Source organism: Schistocerca cancellata, chromosome 6 (genome assembly GCF_023864275.1).
Source record: "Schistocerca cancellata isolate TAMUIC-IGC-003103 chromosome 6, iqSchCanc2.1, whole genome shotgun sequence".
NCBI lineage: Eukaryota > Metazoa > Arthropoda > Insecta > Orthoptera > Acrididae > Schistocerca > Schistocerca cancellata.
Genome location: NC_064631.1, coordinates 137,945,203 through 137,961,204, shown reverse-complemented (window position 1 = coordinate 137,961,204; position 16,002 = coordinate 137,945,203). Strand labels below are relative to the sequence as shown.

The 16,002-nt window shown below is 42.1% G+C and overlaps 1 protein-coding gene across 1 annotated transcript in view; it reads right to left on the bottom strand.

Annotated features, from left to right (window-relative positions):
- The window catches only part of LOC126088196 (loricrin-like), a 704,388-nt gene extending 699,295 nt beyond the window's left edge, over nt 1–5,093 (bottom strand). The window contains exon 1 of the mRNA XM_049906322.1: nt 4,687–5,093. The gene's annotated coding sequence lies outside the window, so the exon portion shown is untranslated. The remainder of the gene's footprint in view (nt 1–4,686) is intronic.
- Nucleotides 5,094–16,002: the final 10,909 nt, after the last annotated feature.

Below are 16,002 nucleotides of genomic sequence, written 5' to 3'. Positions count from 1 at the left end.
AACCTCTAAAGTGTGTATCCACCCAATTACTAATTAAAATGATTGTTGCAAACTACTGAATACCTTCCATCTATGACTAAAAGCAGCTCGCTTGCTATTATGCAGCGGCTAAACGCATTCTCTGTCTCTATCATGTATTTCGAGTTTCATCGAACACAACTTTGTTTACAAATTTACTGCCTAGTAGTGTCGCATTATTGTTCGAGCTTATGTCATGAACACCGCTAATAATTGAATGAGTTAATTGTACCTTCTCTCGCAAAAATAATGCGAGATTATTCCGCAATAAAGTGGGTGGCAGACCATTTTATGGTATACTGTTACTCTTAAGTATAATTGTCACTAGTTCGTCACGCTGACATTTTTAACATAAAAATCACCTGCTAAAGACGCGAAAATTAATTCCAGTCCAAAAAAAAAAAATGGAAGAGCTGCAGTTAAGAATTTCGATATCTGTAGGTAATTTTGTTCAGGAAATACTTCAGAGGAAGGGGAAGAACGATGACGAATAGTAGCGCAGGAGAAAAAAGTCGCAGGTACGTAGCTCGTATTATAACTAAGATGAGCGAAGTGCCGAAGACGAAAAATGTTTCCAAACACAAGCGCATATATTCACAATGTATATTATGTATTATTATATCCTGGTGGAGTATTGCACTGCTGTAAATATACTTTAAATTGTTCTCAGGACAAGTCTAACTTATCAAGCCGTCAGTGGAACATTCCTCGGTGACAGGGTCAACAGCAGCAAGCAACCCGTACCTGTATTTTTCCATACACTCGATACTAACATCAACGGGGAGCAAATAGATTGTTCGTGCAGTCCGTATCCAAGGTACAATACACATTGTAAATAGTTTTCCACAATCGAGCATCGTATACCCTCCGCGAAGACACGAGTGCGATGAGTTTCATTGTATCGTCATCAAAAGTTCTAAAATATGTAGTATCAGTTCGTACAAAGACAGAAAATATTTTTTATTTTACCTGTTATCGATTCTAAATTTAGGAGCACATCCAAGTCTTTGATAAGAAATTTTGACAGCAACTAGCGCGAAATGAAAGCGAACTATCGAGAACATATACTCGTATGTATCGATTGTCGCTTCCGTTTCCTGTGACTCACAAGTCACACCGAAAAGAAGAACGAATAATTTGTGAAGAAACCGGTGCCAAAAATATTAAGGCTCTTATTTCAATCTACATTCTTAACTTATCAAACTTCAGGCGATGACTAAGGGAACTTAAAGATCAAGGGAAGTAACGTAATTTTCAAAATCTGAATTAACTGCTGAAAAAACTTGTGTGTGTCATTGAAACAACCATGTCATTTCTCTTCGTTTCTTAAACTGTTAGACATTTTGCAGCTTGATGCAAAAAAAAACTCTTCTGTTTTTTTAGGCTGTATTTCTGAATCTCCCAAATTACCACTTTCGATCTTAAGGCACCGTAAAATTATTTACATCAACCTGTATGGTTATTTTCTTACTGTGGCGTTAGAAAATAAACTACTCTCCGTTACATTTAACTGCCGTCAGTAGTGAAACGTATCAATACAATGAACGGTAGTTTCTACAGCTTTTGGTAGTATTTTTTATTTGATTTGCTGTCATCATTGTGAGAACATTGCCATACACACTATGTACATAAATGATTTTATGTTACTTGACGATCAAAACTGATAAGTAATATAAGTTTATTTCATCATCAGTTCTTGGTGGTTTTTAATTATTACGTTTTTACAAATGTTAATGAGGTGTTGGGCTCCATCTGAGGTAAATGTCTTCCACTCGTATATTGTCATCCTGCACTTCGTGAACCAGCATCATTGCTAGCCGTGTGTGGATTAATTCATTACAACCGAGATTTTCCACACTTCGTTAGCATTATACGATTTTTCTCTCCGTTTTCAGTGGCTGAGCATTTCCCATGTGAATGATATTACTTCAATTACTTCAGCCGATCACGCCCTACCGTAAACAAACAAGAACTTTGTTTCTTTCTAGCAACCAAATAGCAATCATCTGCTTCAAAATTTTTGTTCTACATCTACATATAGATGGATACTCTGGAAATCACATCTGAGTGCCTGGAAGAGGGTTCATCGAACCACCTGCACAATTCTCTATTATTCGACTCTCGTACAGCACGCGGGAAAAACGAATACCTATATCTTTCCGTCCGACATCTGATTTCGCTTATTTTACTATGGTAATCGTTTCTTCCTATGTAGGTCGGCGTCAACAAAATATTTTCGTATTCAACGGAGAAAGTTGGTATTGAAATTTTGCGAGAAGCTAACGCCTTTGTATCAAGGATATCCAACCCAAATCCTGTATTATTTCAGTCACCCTCTCTCCCATATTTCGCGATAATACAAAACGCGCTGCCCTTCTGTGAACTTTGTCGATGTACTCCGCCAGTCCTATCTGGTAAGGAACCCACACCTCGCAGCAGTATTTTAAAAGAGGACGGACAAGCGTAGTGTAGGCAGTCGCTTTAGTAGATCTGTCTAAGTGTCCTACCAATAAAACGCAGTCTTTGGTTAGCCTTTCACACAACATTTTCTATGTGTTCAATCCAATCTAAGTTGTTCGTAATTGTAATTCCTACGTATTTAGGTGAATTTACTGCTTTTAGATTTGACTAATTTATCGTGTAACCGAAGTTTAACGGATTTCTTTTAGCACTCAAGTGGATGACCTTACACTTTTAATTATTTAGGGTCAGTTGCCAATTTTCGCACCATATCTTTTCTAAATCGTTTTGCAATTTGCTTTGATCTTTCCCCCTGGAGGGTGAAATTAATTTCGTAAATAATCTTCCGCTTACTCTGGTCAGCCAACCGTCGTTTAAAGTCTTTTCGAAAAAGCTCTTCAGTCAAGAGTCGCAGCTAAGAAGGGACTGCTGTACCAGCACAAACATAAGATCTTACGTAAAATTCTCGTAATAATGACGGTCGAAGAAGCAATGCGCAGTTTTTCCGAGACTGCTCCAGCCCGGGAGCGAATAATTGATGCAGCCATACTGACAAACAAACCTGACCAGTTCTTTTCCGCCTTGTCGGCTGACCAGCCGAGGTTACGACAGGCGGTTTCGCAACCCGTGGCTATGCACGAACAACATTTCTTAGGCGGGCAGTGGGAAAATTACCGGTGGTCTACTGTAGCAGACAATGGGGAATCGACAACCCTCGCGCGCCTTCTATCGCACCGCTGCTCAAGGGCAAGTATCGATAGCGGCGGTCGGACTGCGATAAGCGAACAGAAACATTGGTTTCAGCTTCGTCGACGCCGATACCAGCGCTCATGTGGTCTTTGTTTTAAAACGGAATTCAGTAAAAAAAAAATAGACACACACACAGCCTATCGAAGTAAAGTGGTCGGAGAATTAACAGACGACGGATCTGAGATATATTTATAATGTAATCGAGTACGAAAAACACGTGACGTCACTGTTAAGTTTTGCACGCGCGCAACTTGGAAATCGGACATTCAGGGAGTAAGCTTATTGTGGGTGTGTAAACACAAATTGTATACCGCAACCAGTCACAGTTTACTAGACTAATTTTGCACAAAGCTTTTCGGTATTTAATACTATATCGTCAGCTACTTTTGACGAAAAAAGTAAAATGTCCGTTCGGTGTTGTTGGAAATACACAGGCAAACACCAAACAAACAATAAACCAAGTGATGTACAGGACATGGATCTGACGACGAGATGTAAACCTTCAACACGCGTAGTAAAAAATTAATGCGACACTTTGTGGCTTATCGCGGCGTTGTTTTTATGCAATTTCTTTGCAACTTCAGACAGAAGCTATTCACACGCAGCCTAACGCAAAACATGCTTTGTATTTTTCCGCTACGTACTCTCGCTTGGCGACAGTGACAACCGGAAAAAGAGGAATAACGCCGATACTACGAGAATTAACGGATGATCCCAGAAGTTTGTAGTTTTTCCGATGAATCACCGATGCATTCGTTCCGCACCAGACAACAGTGCTGACGATAGCCTCGGGTCAGAATGATATTAATAACGGGTTCTCTTCAGGGCTCGTTATTATCCAGAAATCTTTTATTTTCGTGTAAGAGAAGAAACAACCATACTGCGCTATTAGCGTCCGATAATAAAACGTGGGCGCAGCCAGACTCGTAGAATCTGACGCGTTAGGTGTCGGCAAAAAGAAAAGAGTGGTGATCACTATAGATGGACTTTCTTTTTCTGACGCAGAGCAACAAAGAACGGGACGAAATTTGTGAACAGTGTAATATGTTCGTATTATAGGTTGTAAGCAGGAGAAACCATAGCTACCGTTCGACCACGCTACAAATATAGCAATATATGACAATATAAGAAAACAAGAGACGAAATACATACTGCCAAGAAGACGTAAACACATACGGTGAAAGGTTGATTTCTTAATTGGTGGTACTGTAAGAGTAGAGCACAAGGTGGACAGTTTCGGTGATTCATGCTCGGGTAAATATGTGATATAATAACGCATTTCTGTGGGTGTTGTGCGAAGAATAATTATGATTAACCACTATCGCAAAATTTTTGTGAATTGTCTCGTTTCTCTGTGCCCTCGACACAGGCACACTTACACGTCATTCGCGACTAAAATCATTTGCATAATGCGTTTCGAACAAGAACTGAGTGCTAAACTTCTTAGTATCAACCTACCTCCAGAAGGGTAGATGCTCGTTTCTTCTCGTTTCACAGCCTAAGCGCAGTTACTCCCATTTCGGTGCAGCCGCGCTCATTCCTCATTGAGTAACTTTCACACTAGGGATTCATGCGTCGACACGAAGAGTGTGAGCGAGGAGCGGAGACGCGTGCACTTTTCAGCAGCCGCCCATGTCGACGACGTTTCGGAGCGTTGTTGTTGACACCTCCTCATGACAGCAGTGTAGAATTGCGATAGAATAGAGGCGAGGACGCACAGTCACACAGCACACGCAGAGGCGATGGCAGCGCTCGGCGGAGGAACGTGTACCGCGCACGTGCATCAAACATGCGACGCTCAGTTGTCGGCCGGGGCACGCGCGGCGCTGACGCGGTTACGCTGCTGCGTCTCGCACGGCGGTCGCGCACACACTAATACAGCTAATGGCGTATTTCTGAACGCCGACGCTCCAAAAAGCTTCTCCCCCTCCCCCGTGGCAGAGCGCGCAGAGTGGCGAGGTAGAGGGGGCCCGGCGAGGCGGCAGGGAGGAGGGGAGCAACTCTGGCACGGCTGGGGAGAGAGAGAGAGAGCGAGAGGGGGAGAGGGAGAGAGAGAGACGCAAGAGAAGAGATGAAAGTGCGGGGTCGACCAGGAGAGGCCCGGGGGTAAAGGCAAGTGACGGCCGGAGGAGGGGCTTGCCGCGGTATTTACAAAACCCTGAATTACCGGGACATGCCCGGGCGCAGCGACAATACCAGACAAATGACAAATGAAATACGCAAATGAAGAATTGTCGGCGGGCGCGTGAATGGGACCGAATAATAATCTGGACGCGGTGGTGATTGTAGCAATTCTTCGGTAACGAGATATTGTTCATCATCTCTTCTGCTCGCTCTCCGCGGCCGTGTGTGTGTGTGTGTGTGTGTGTGTGTGTGTGTGTGAGAGAGTCGCTGCCTTCTCTGAGCGGCTACTGTTCAGCACCAACAAGTGAAGTAATCCCGCACCTTTCGGCTCGAACTAGCGCCTTTCGTGCTCCCGTAGCTGCAGTTTTCTGAACTCAGACAACTCCAAACACACACACACATACAAACACACACACACACACACACATACACAGTGCAGAGACAAAGCACTTCAGGTTCACCATACACGACTCTGTATCAAAATGAGGCATTGAACAGAAATCAGCAGATACACAAGCTACCACGGCGTGTGTCAGTATCAATATGATCTTTCCGGGTGAAATACCGTGTCATCTTAAAAAAATACTTAAAATGTCAAAATAATAAAACATTGGACCTTTTGACCGTGTTGCAAATATTTTAGTATTTTAACATTCTAAGTATTTATAGGACGACGCGGCACTGTACCCAGAAGGATTTTAGTGAAATTATTTTTCGCACTGTGCAACCATTTTTCTATAGTTTGGATGACAGATTCTCATGAGAAACGCTGTATTACAAGGAATCTATCACGGTTGCCGTGAAGGCATCTATGAATGATATGCCCGATCTAGATTACGTAACTATCGTTGTTGTTGTTATTGTTGTTGTTGGGGTCTCCAGTCCTGAGACTGGTTTGATGCAGCTCTCCATGCTACTCTATCCTGTGGAAGCTTCTTCATCTCCCAGTACTTACTGCAACCTACATCCTTCTGAATCTGCTTAGTGTATTCATCTCTTGGTCTCCCTATACGATTTTTACCCTCCACGCTGCCCTCCAATGCTAAATTTGTGATCCTTTTATGCCTCAGAACATGTCCTACCAACCGGTCTCTTCTTCTTGTCAAGTTGTGCCACGAAGTCCTCTCCTCCCCAATTCTATTCAATACCTCCTCATTAGTTATGTGATATACCCCTGTAATCTTCAGCATTCTTCTGTAGCACCACATTTCGAAAGATTCTATTCTCTTCTTGTCCAAACTATTTATCATCCATGTTTCACTTTCATACATGGCTACACTCCATACAAATGCTTTCAGAAACGACTTCCTGACTCTTAAATCTATACTCGATGTTAAAAAATTTCTCTTCTTCAGAAACGCTTTCCTTGCCATTGCCAGCCTACATTTTATATCCTCTCTACTTGGACCATCATCGGTTATTTTGCTCCCCAAATAGCAAAACTAGTTTAATACTTTAAGTGTCTCATTTCCTAATCTAATTCCCTCAGCATCACCTGACTTAATTCGACTTCATTCCATTATCCTCGTTTGCGAGTAAAAGTGGTGCGGGGTACCTCAAGTTACAACTAGAAACGTACGCGTATTGTGTGGGAACGAAGTAACGCTATATTTAAACGTTCCGTCGACCCGGTGGTCATTGGAGACAATGGACAACGATTCGCCTGAAGTGTAAACGGAATTTAAGTAAACTCGGGCATAGTATTCACACGACTACACATACTACGAAGACAAACAGAAGAATACTCAGAAACAGGAATGATTCTATACGCAGACGATACGGTGGTAAGTCCAGCAGTAAGACAGGAAATGCAGAAGGCACTACAAAGAGTACCAACTTGTAAAAAAACTAAAAGAAAACCAAGAGAATTTGTTTCAAATGACATTCAGGAATAAAGAAAAAATGTCACTCAAAGACAGTATAACTCTATACAATCAGTCACTACAAATAGTAGGGATGTAATACTAAGCAACTACGTCACAGGAAACAGCCACATTTTCGGTATGTATATCGAGAAAAGAGTTGCAGAAGCCATAAAAGCCTCATAAAATATCCCGAACATAACAAATTAATCGACAAGCACAAATATTAAACTATTCAAAGCGGTAGTGGCGCCAGTCAGAACGTATGGAAAGATATCATATGGGAAAAACTTAAGATGAAAAGAACAGGAGAAGTCCATTGTTCATGACACGGATACTAGAAGTGGGGAAAAATAACGCCATCCCGACTTACATATAAACTCATGAAACAGACTTATTTCATAGAGGACATGGGATTCAACACTGACTACCTTGCACACAACCGTATCAGGAACTGACTAACAATATTGATGGAAGAAGAAGACGAAGAAGAAGCACAAGAAGAAAATGATGGTGATAGACGTAGAGTTCTACGACACACCAGCCATACTGAATGACAGCTGGACTAGAGTGTGTATGAACCAGAGACAAGTAACAATCAGACTCGCAATACATTGTTTTCATCACAAAATATGTACAGCATCAAATTCCTCGAACAAGCTGAAGAGTGTAAATGTGTACTATGCCGATAAAGGTGTGCGGGGAGAACTATACCTGTAACAGACTACAGCAAAAGCTAAAAATTTTGAAACCTTATGAACTTATATTTTAATGTTCAGTCTGGATACATTTTTACAATTAGTAATAAATATCATGAATTACACCTCTGAACGTTCACGTTCGCATTGTTTGTTTCCCGATACCTACCGGTATGTCGTCACTTATGTTATTTCCTGCCACGTGGAGTGCATCAAAGAGATCTCTTCAGCCCATCATCTGCCAGCTCGTTTAATATCTGCTGTCATCACTCGAAGGTTGCTTTGAACGCCACTAGGCGTGATGTGCCGCTGACTTACCCCGACCTTTGAACTGGCTTGCACATCCAGTAATGGGGGAGCCTACAAATTAACTTGGACTCCGAACCTCAGTGCAGTTCGGTATTTTTCAGCTTAATAAACACTGCCAGAAGCGAAAGACGTGATGAGTGAGGAGAATAAAAATATTCTAAGAGTGACCACGAATCCGACCCACGGTCTTTGGACCCTAGTCTGCCGCTGATGTACAGTGTCAGCTATCCACACTCTTAATTGCATAACAGGTACTACTTGACCTGTCTTTAGTCGTAGATAATTATCGAATTTCTATCAGGTACACAATGCTCAGTCATTTATGACTCAAACAGCAGGTACAACTGTTCTCTAGAATTCCGCGGAAGCTGTATCCTCCCTTTTCGAATTGAAACACTCTGTCATTACTAACGGCATGTAATCTGAAGAGTTTGAAGACATGCTCAAAAACCATGTTGTAGACGCGGATGAGGAGGAAACGAGGAGGAGGAGAAGGAGATTAATGTTTAACGTCCTATCGACAGCGAGAGATCGAGCAGAAGCTCGGATTATGTAAGGATGGGGAGGGAAACTGGCCGCGGCTGACATTTTTCTGAAGCTATTTAGGGAAACCACGGAAACCTTAAGCTGGAAGGCCGGACGAGAATCTGAACCGTCGTCATCCCGAATGTCGCTGTAGACACCTCCGATGTTCAGGCAAATCCTATTACTCGAAGCTAGTGGGGACAAAATGTGCTCTGCGAGCATCTCTCAGAAATTTGTGAAACCTTGTCGGAATGTTTTGTACTTACAAGGGGATCCTCCGTACTGTAAATCACGGATTTTGATGCATTTCAAATATGTTGTAGAGGCACTTATCCTGAGTGTCTGGCTATCCGGTGTTTTTAGCGATGGGCCTTGGTTTTTGAGAAAATCGATTTTGAAGTTCGTTTCTTGCTGTGTATACCTGTTACATTATTCGCATTCCGAGCAAGTTAGCGAGTTAGCGTAGCGTAACGGTAAAAGTTGACGGCTAATGCGCTGGAGGTACTGTGTTCGAATCCTGCTGAAATAGTTTTTTTTTCAAAATCGACCGTATTTTTCAATTTTATTTCAAAGAATATCAACAAACAGTGTAACGTGTGGGAAATTATAAAGATATATTCAGTTATTAATTTTTTCTGTCATACAATATTAGAAAATCTTTTTTTTTTTCATCGTCCACATTGCTTGATGTGCCAGAACAATATTGTGGGTGATACTTATCATAGAAACAACCGAAGCACAAATTTTCGCAGCACCACGCGCATTTTATGAAAGCAACGGTCTTGCAGGCGCATGGGTTCTTTATGAGCGATACCGGGAAACACAATTATTTTACATTCAAAAAGATTTCTCTTTCATCTGCTAATTTTAATGCGAACGATGCGTATCAAATTATGCTTTCAAAATTGGGTGCGCTGAACTGACGTAGGATTAGCGAATGTAATTTTATCGAATCATCCCTACAAGCGATCTCTCTATTGTCTTTCATCAAGTCGGGAGCATTCTGAATAAGTAAAAATAAACATCGCAGGGCTGGCAATTAGGAGTGCACTTAGGTGGGACCACTTTTAGGGTACAGGTGCTCGCTTTCCTTTCATCAGTGAATAGATGATCGTATAAAGTTTAATCGGTTTGACCTCCCCACGAATCGATAATGTACGGAAGAATTACAGAACGCGAAAATTCTTCGTACACGAGTTTCGTGCCGGCCGCGGTGGTCTAGCGGTTCTGGCGCTGCAGTCCGGAACCGCGGGACTGCTACGGTCGCAGGTTCGAATCCTGCCTCGGGCATGGGTGTGTGTGATGTCCTTAGGTTAGTTAGGTTTAAGTAGTTCTAAGTTCTAGGGGACTTATGACCTAAGATGTTGAGTCCCATAGTGCTCAGAGCCATTTTTTTTTTTGAACGAGTTTCGTGAACTTCCCAGATTTCGTGCAGGACACGACTACATTTCTGTATTGGCCAGTTAATTCGTCCACTCGTTTTTGAACGTTAGGACCAAATTTTCCGGACGGCTCTTGCATACATAAAAAGAATATGGAGCAGGATTCGAACACGCTACCTCTAGCGCGGTAGCCGTGAACCTTTACCGCTGCGCTATGCTGACTTGCTTGGAACCTATGTAATGTTTGGATATACAAAGCATGCAATGAACTTCAAAATTCATTTTCTCAAAAACCAAGGCCCGTCGCTAAAAAACTGGATAGCCAGGTACTCAGGGTAAGTACCTCTACAACATATTTGAAGCGCATCAAAATTCGTGATTTACCTTATAAATGGTCCCCTTGTTAAACAGTTCTGTTAAACTTTAGCTTCGGTTAAAAGACGACAGAGAACATGCATCTAAATCAACACTAAGTGCATGAATTGGTTCATTCAGAGCGACATAAAAACCAGTTTCTGATACGGTACCTTACACTGCGGTCCGCTGAAACGGTATCTGAATCTAGAACTCAAGAGAGTTTTACTTAAGGGGAAAGAAGTAAAAAGTAAAATATGAGGTAAGTGTATAACTGTAGTGAAACCATAAGCAAGTACAAACACTCATTCCTCCATGATCCATTTCCAGGCATTTTCCACTGTTAACGATCCTGAATACCCTACGTGGATGTACTTTTCTCAGTCTTCTACTTAGCTGCCATGAGCTTTGTGACGTCCTGTGTAAAGGTGGTAGTAGTAGTAGTGGTAGTAGTAGTAGTAGTCTTACTTACCCGTAGATTCCTTTCACAAGGGTATTGGACATTTCGTGATGTTACAGTCTAAGAGCAACAATAATAAATAATTCGTATGTACACGTATTTACACATTTACATCTGTAGTGTGACAAGCAAGGGACGTGGTTTGGAAGTAGGAACCATCCCGGCATCTGCCTGAAGTAATTTTGGCAACTGCATGGACTAATTCAGGGAAACTACAGAAATGCTAAATCAGGATGGCCTCATGAAGACTGAAGCCTCTCCCCTCCTAACTACAACACCAGTCTTCTTAAAACAGTGCTACCTCTTTCGGTTTATCCCTACTGTACAATACTGTTTCGCAAAGAAGTTATTTGGCAGTACAGCCGTTACTGCTACATTGTCATTCATTCTCACTCCAGTCAGTGCATACGCTACACACTCCGTGACACGACACACACTATAAGCTGATGTCAGGACCATTTTGTAAGTTGCAACTTCCCGCCTGCTAGCATGCAAAACTGAGCCATCGTCCCTGTATAATGTGTGAGATTTTGAGCTCACAAACATGGTAAAGTGTTAGTAAGCTTTGGGAGTAAGGTGGACACATCATTCGATCGAATTGTTCAGAATGTTCTTCAGACCAGTAACAATTTTGGCCCAGTGACAAGGCCCATTGTCTTGCGTAAAAGTTCCACAATTATTTGGGGACATGAAGTCTATGAATGGCTGTAAATGGTCTCCATGCAGCTGCACGTAAGACCCAATTCATTCCATTTCAACACAGCCTACACCATTAAGGAGCCAGCACAAGCTTGTAGAGTGTCTTGTTGATAACTTAGGACCTTGGCTTTGTGGGGCCTGTGCCACGTTGGAACCCTACCATCAGCTGTTAACAACTGAAATGGGGACTCATCTGACCAGGCCACGGTTTTTCTGTCGTCTAAGGTCCAACCGATATGGTCACGAGTCCAGGAGATGTGCTGCAGGCGATTTCGTGCTGTTAGCGAAGACACTCGCGTCGGTCGTCTGCTGCCATATCCCATTAACACCAAATTTCGCCGCACTGTCCTATTGGATACGTTCGTCGTACGGCTCACATTGATTGCTGAGGTTAGCTGACGCAGAGTTGCTTGTCTGTCAACACCGACAGCACGCCACTGCTCTCGGTCGTTAAGTGAAGGTCGTCGGCCACTGCTTTGTCCGTGGTGAGAGCTAATGCCTAAATTGAGATGTTCTCGGCACACTCATTGCGCTATTGATTTCATAATACTGAATTCCCTACCGATATCCGAAATGGAATGTCTCATGCGTCCAACTAGGAACGTGGTGAGGAATAGCAGAAATCAGATTAGGTATAAAATGAATTTCAGAATTGGGGTGCACGAAACAGACAAAGTGAAGGTATTCTGCTACCTTGGCAGCAAAGCAACACATAACAGACAAAGAAAAGAAGCAAATTACCACAGGTGAAGAGGACAGTCCTCGCTAAAAGAACTGTACTAGTATTAAAGTATCAGCCGTAGAGCTTAAATCGAAGAAGAAATTTTTGAGAATGTAAGTTTTGAGCACGGAATTGTATGGAAGTCAACACGCAGTATGAGAAAACCGGAATACAATGGAATCGAAGTGTACAGAAGAATTTTGAAAATTAGAGTTGGAAATGAGATGGTTCTCCAGAGAATCGTTGATGAAAGGGATATGCAGAAACCGCTGATAACAAGAACGGACAGGATAAAAGGACATGTTTTGAGATATCAGAGGATAAGTTCCACGGAATTATGGGGAAACGTAGAGGGAAAAAACTGTAGTGGACAAAAGAGAATGGAATATAGTGTTTAAGGGGAGTAGTGGCTCGCATGAAACCAGTGGAAAGTCAAGTTCTTCACACCTTCATTCAGTTTTATCAATCTCGAAAGCCTTCCACAACATCCAGTAACCAAGATGGCGATAACAGCTGATCAGGTAATATGATGGTAGGCTACACTGTTTTCGATATTGTACAGCTTTGTAAGGCGAGGGTTTGGAATGTGGGCTCTATTGTTCTCATCTGGTTCATTCAGACGTCCTCTGGTGTATCTTAAAGTGGTTCTGGTGAAATTTTAAAAGTATAGTTCGCTAACCTCTCCTCGGAAGCAAAGTGCGAGGACAAGTGTAAACAGCTATGCATGATATTCCTAGTTATCTACAACTTACCTGCCAGGTGTGAATCGTTTCAGCTGGTTTTTTGAGTGGGGCATGTTCTCTCCAACAAGCTACGTCCAGTCATCCCAGTTCCTAAAGAAAGGTGGCTAACCAAGGTTTCCTGGACATTTCCCTTAGCTATAAGTTAAAGGACGCTCCCAAACGTTACCAATTATGAGCTCCCAGGCCCCACTTCAAGTCTTGTGGAATTTGGAGGAAAGGCCACAGAGTTCTACAGAAAACAAATGCAACGTATTATATGGGTAAATGGCACTGAAATTTTTGCGTGTATTATCTGAGAAGTATCAGTCTTATTAATAACCTCTTCATCCTGTTAGTAAATTATGTTACGTTCAAGATACTGCAGATTTGTTTTAATTTTCTCCAATGTCATCCTGTCGATCTCAAATTTAGAGGCACCTGAATCGTGTCTCAAAAAAGTCATTGCTTTACTCTTAATGGTTGAAAGGTTTTAATTAGAACTGTACTTGGTGTGTTGCACTTACAGTTTAACAGGAGTTTGAATTGCTAAGACTTCAGTTACCGAGTCCCTGATGAAGATCCAGTTCCATTAAACACGTCATCAACGGGACAACATTGGAGCACTCACTATACTTTTACTGTCTAGAGTATGTTGTAACTCACTACCAAGACAATGCTTAATTAATAACTGACAACAGCTACAAGAATTAATATACAGGGAGGTTTGGTGATGATGTTTCAAACTTTCAGGGATGATGGAGAAGGGTAGATGTATCAATTCTATGTAATGGAGGTGTGTACGGAAACGACCGAGTCGATAGTTTTAAGTGAAAATCGTTCTAATAAGGCTGATAGTGGAATATATGTACCGGTGCTGTTGTTGCTAAGATTGTAGGGTAGAGTGCGTACCGTAAGAGCTATGAGCAATAGTCCACCTTCGACACTGTGCCCATAGCTCTTAAGGTATGCGTTTTAGAACCCATGTTTACAAGTCATTTTTTCTTTGTTTTGGTTCCATACTATCACCTCTGAAAGTTACCAACCCCACTATCTTAACAACAACAACAGTACTGTTACTTGTATTCCACTGTCAGAAGTGTCAGAGTAATTTTCTTTTTTAACTTTTGACCCGGTTGTTTCTGGACCAAGGTCCCTTACCTTAAACTGATACATTTATCCTCTCCATCATGTCTGAAAGTTTGTAACATCATCAGGTAATTATCCTGAAATAAAACGCCAAGCAGGATAGACGACAAGCAAATAAAAATATACGACATGAAGTACTTCTTGTGGTATAATGCTACAGCAGAGTGAACAGAATTAGAAATTACTAGGTAGGACAGGATTAGGTTTGCTACCAACAATTAAAATTAATGCAAATCAACATTATATGGAAAGGACATGCTCTTCGAATTCTGTAAACTTAAATTAAAAAAAAATCTCAATTTCCAACCTTTCTGTAAGATGAGAATGAGAACATTGGTGTAAAAGAAAGTAACTGGATCAACTTGGCATCAGAAGAAGAAGAAGGCTAGTAGGAAGGGGTTCACTATTTAAACGAGGTCCTCGGCTGTGGTTAAAATGTTGCCTGTGTTGCTACGAGGCCTCGCAAAGTGATGTGGCAAGGACACCATCCGAATAAACTTAGTCCCTTGTTGGCTAAATGAAAGGCAGAAGTAAAAACTGTAGAAATAAGAGAGACAGGAAAGCGAGTCCTTGCGGTAAGTCGTAAAATCAGTGCGAAACAGCGGGGCCCAGTAAAACGCTAACGATGTACTAAAGAGTATCTGGAGCGGCCTCGTAACGAAGCAAGGCCCCCAGCGTGCGCAGCCAGGGCACAGGGGGGATCTCCCAGGGCAGAAAAACATCGCGTCGTTACCGTAAGCACACCAGTCGCTCAGCCGCCGCACTTACCTGCAACAAAAGAAAACACGCACAATTAGGAAACGCAGCGCTCTAGCGCCTCCTGCTTTTTTGCTTAATCCTAACAAGTGAAATAATAATCGCCTGCAATACCGAGCTCAATCTCTAATGATCTCTATCTCTAGATGATACTAAATTGCAGCTTACTTCATATTTCTGTGCCATTTTCTTTCACTAGTAAGATTTAAAATTGAGATCATAGTAACATAGTACAGGGCGTTACAGGGTCTTTTCCTGACTGCAAGAATTTATTACTTAGTATAACTATGCAGTTTCTTGCAAATGGTAGCTTTACTCAATAAGTTTACGTGGATACACTTATACATATGCTCCGACGGCACCAATAAAAGTAATTTCAACCATAGGTAGTGCTTCAGCAAGATGGTGCAGCGCCACACTGGGGGTTACATGTTCGCCAGTTCATGGATGAACCCTTTCGAGACAGCTGGACCCGTATAGACGGCCGAAAATCATGGCCTCCACGTCCGTCACAAATAACCTCTCTCGGCCTTTTTTGTGGGGAAAGATTAAGGATAAAGTGTTCCGTTCATCGATGCGAGGCACTGCAAAGGCGGTGATGGAAGAATTATTGACAAAGACATGGAGAGAAATTGAGTATAACCAAGACGTTCTACGGGCAGCACATGTACTGTGTGGAAGTGTTATCCATAGAGGATCTTATAAGTTAAGCCACTATTTGCAACAAATCCACTACCTGTATCTAGCATATAAAAGCTTCAAATGGCTCTGAGCTCTATGGGACTTAACATCTGAGGTCATCAGTCCCCTAGAACTTAGAACTACTTAAACCTAACGAACCTAAGGACATCACACACATCCATGCCCGAAGCAGGATTCGAACCTGCGATCGTAGCAGTCGGCGGTTCAGGACTGAAGCCTTAGAACCGCTCGGCCGCCGAGACCGGCTTATCTAGCATAGTTCCTTAGAAATAAATTTGTGTAGTAAGGAAAAGATTTCATGCTCACTCAGTTTA